This window comes from Protobothrops mucrosquamatus, unplaced genomic scaffold (assembly GCF_001527695.2).
Source record: "Protobothrops mucrosquamatus isolate PMUCROS unplaced genomic scaffold, P.Mucros_1.0 scaffold612, whole genome shotgun sequence".
Classification (NCBI taxonomy): Eukaryota; Metazoa; Chordata; class Lepidosauria; order Squamata; family Viperidae; genus Protobothrops; species Protobothrops mucrosquamatus.
In genome coordinates, this window is record NW_015386909.1 from 585891 (window position 1) to 589846 (window position 3956).

Sequence of the window (3956 nt, forward strand, 5' to 3'; positions counted from 1 at the left end):
TCTATTTAGTACTGCACAATCCAGTATTTTTTCCCTGATCCTTCTTTCTTCCCCATATTTTTCCATTTTCCCCTCATTACACAATTACAGTTCTTGGTACTATTGATGTATACAAAGTTAGATATAAACATCTTCATCATATTTTACTAATATTATACAAATAACAATAATATCGATTCATAAATCAATATCCTGTTTTTCATGCTCTTGTTAAACTTTGATTTCCCATCAATATTTAAAGTATCTTTGTCAGTTATGATTTTCTCAATATTAATTACATTTATATACAGTAGCTAAAAAAATTATTCACACCAATCCTCCTCTTATTTTCATATTTCCCATATCAAAAGAAGAAAAATGCTATTTTAATTCTAAAACATATCTTTCATTATAAAAGTAATTATATCTAAGGGTCATCCATTCTTTTAACCATATTCAAACAAGTATTTAAACATATGATGCCCCCTCTATAGGTCAAATCTTCTATTTTTTAAATCTAACTCTCACTTTCTTTCTTTGCTTCCCAAGCCAAGGAAATTAAATCGCCCAGGAATTTTCTTTCTATTTTTATGAAGGTTGCTTGGCATGAGGAAGACGATTTAGGTAGGGTATTTTTTTTTGGGGGGGGGGGGGAATTCTGGCTATTTGTGTTCCTTAAGCAACTCCCACTTTCCTTCTTCCTCAATTTCTCCCCTCATCTTTTGTCTCCCAAATTGTAACATTTCCCCTGACAGCTCTATGTTCCATTCCCCAAAATCTTCTTCCTTGTCATCAGTTGCATCTTGCAGACTTAAAGGGTAAAGGGTCTTTTGCAGTGCTTTTTTTCTAAAAAAAAAAAAAAAAGGTGCCGGAACTCACACACATCATATAACCCGCCTTGCCTACCCTACAAGGTTCCATCCAAAAAAGGTGCCGGAACTCTGTTCTGGGTGTTCTATGAGAAAAAAAGCCCTGGTCTTTTGCATTTTCATTGTTATGGGTAAGTCTTGCAGTATTTTATTTGTTTATGGTAGTTTATATTTCTCTTCTTTCATCTCTTCTGTCTCTAGGTCTATTTCCTCTGCTTCATTTTCTGATCTCTGGTTTATTTGTTCATACTTTGCAGTTGTTGTCTGGGAACTTTCTAGTTGTAGATTTAATTTGGAGATTTGCTCATTTAATATTATCTAAATTATTTTTAGTCTCATTATAGTTTCTTTTTATGTCCTCTTTGTATGCAACAATTGTTTGGTGAATAAGTTGGAGCGTAGAGTATATTTCCTTCTGAAAGGTGTTTGTTTTTTCTTGAGGCATCATTCCTGGAGATCATCTAATATCACCAGTCTCAATAAGAGTAGAACAAGGTTTCCTCTAGCTTTCTGGTCTTTATATGTAGCCTTTATAATCCAGAATACAGGTCCAGTCCCAAAAGCAATATTTTATAGTGATCCTTTGTCTCAGGCATCCAAAAATTGTCAGTCAGGCAAGGTTATAATCCACAATGTTCAAAGTGTTCAAAGTGTTTAACCTCCCTGAAAACAGCTCAAAAGTCTCTCCCAGCCAGACATAATCAAAGGTCATTTTTTTCTTTCTCTCCCACTAGCTCTTGAGATTAAAAGTCCAAGCTCAGTAGATGTTTATAGTCCAAAAAGGCCAGGGTGATAAGTATGCCAAAATATTTTCCTTTTTGCCATCTGCTCTCCCTTAAGCTAGGAGTCACCAAGCAGCCAGAAAGCTAGTTATAGTGCTGTACTCAAATCCACCACTAGATGTCATTCAAAATCCATTTTCCACTCCTAAGACAAAGGATTGATTTCTTATATTTCACCTCAATGTTTTTTTCCAAAGAGAAAATCTTAACAATTATCTTAGTTCTCAAATTTCAAAACTGTAGCTTTATGTTACTTCCACTTCAATATTGTGTATTTCTGTCCCCCATAAAAATTAAAATGCTGCTTCCGTTCACATTCAGAGGTTTTTAGCTTCTTGGGAGCCTTTCCCAGGAAATTCAGTTGTAAAATAGTAAAGAAAGGATCAATATTCTCACCCACTTCCAAACATGCTATTTACGATGTGTTGATTGGTGCTTTTCTTCTTCAGTTGTCAGCAGCTAATGGCTGGCCATAGGAATGTAGCCAGTCTTTCCTCTGCCAGTTTGGAGGGCTTTTCTCGGATCAAACAGAAAGGCCGCCATCTCTCCGTGATTGATGAGACACCCCTCCTTCTTCATTGCCTCTTCGGGGCAACTTTAGGCTCTTTTTAGGGCCCCCAGCAGGGCGAAATCAGGCACGGAAGGCAGAACCCTGCCTTCCTGCATCCGTCTTGTCATGACGCAAAACCGGAAGTCCCAAAATACTCAACATATTTATCTATGCACAACTAATAAAGACAACCTATTTCAAAATATGTTAGGAAGTCATCCTTTCCATATCTTTTCAATAATAGGAAGACAGCCTCCTCTGCCCTTGCCTTGCCCTTTGCAATATTATCCCCCATCACCCTGGAGAGGAAGCAGCCTCCACTCTCCTGGCCTTTTAGAAAACCTTGAAGTCCTGGCTCTGCGGACTTGCTTGGCACTCATGGAGAAGCACACAGCCACGCTATTGGTAAGTGCCTTGAAGGTCTTCCCAGCTTTTTTAAGCTTGAATTTAAATTATTCCATTCTCTCTGTTATAATATTTACTATACACAATTTGTAATTTTTTGTATTTTCATTGTATGATACTCAGAGTCACTCTATGAGCAGGATGGGCAGTTTCTAAATTTGATTTATACAAAAATGTGAAATCACAGCTGCCATTCTTCAGCTGGTATTGACTTTCATATGCACTGAGTTTTTCCCAAGAATGTAGGATACTGTAATGTAACAGTGTAGGGCACGGGTGTCAAACTCACAACGTCACATAACATGTCGTGACATATCGCGACTTTTTCCCCATTGCCGGCAATGGGGTGGGCGTGGTTTTGGCGTGATGCATCCAGCCTGCGGGCCGGCAGTTTAACACCCCTGGTGCAGGGGATATGCAGATCCAAGTAGTGTGGCTTTTTGTTATTATGGTTGGTCATGCAGTCAGCCAACCTTTAGACTGGATTGGGCATTTTTGTCCACTTACCAACTCCATGCCAGGGACATGGGATAGGGAGATGTTTAATGATATTAAAATTATTGTTGGTTGCATAATCAGCCAGATGTTTAGACTGGATTTGGCATAGGCAGAATTTGTTGGTAATTAGTGGTACATCGCAGGATGTTAAGCTGTTATAAGCAAAACTGCCTTTTGAAATTGGCTGATATTATTATAGAACACTTGAGGCTTAGAATAAAATAATTGCAACCTTTTTTCTTTTTTCTTTTGGTCTTCAGAATTTCAGCCTTCATTAATGTTCAGAACTATTCCATTATCACTAAGGCATTTTGCTCCAGATGGATATATCAAAATCCCAACAGTTTTCCAGTACCCAGTACTGAAAGCAACACTGGTGATTTTCATCAAAAAAAAAAGAAACAGAAACAAAAGATCAGAAAGTTTAAAACATTACTACAAACTGGAAGTGGCTTTTTAGTTTATTCCTCTGTCAGAAATGTCACAATATGTGAATATTCTACTTATAAAAGGATGCAGAATCGCACTCTATCTTGACCATTGATGGATGGATGGATGGATAGATGGATAGATAGATTATGTGCCAAGTGAGTGTCAATCAATCAGAATAGAGCTGGAAAGGATCTTGGAGGTCTTCTAGTCCAACTCTCTGCTCGAACAGGAGATTCTATACCCTTTCAGATAGGTGGCTGTCCAATCTTTTCTTAAAAACCTCCAGTGATGAAGCACCCACAACTTCTGAAGGCAAGCTGTTCCACTGGTTAATTGTCCTCACTGTTATGAAGTTCCTCCTTAGTTCTAGGCTGCCTCTCTCCTTTATTAGTCTCCATCTATTGTTTCTTGTCTTGCCTCCTGGAAAATAAGTTGACCCCT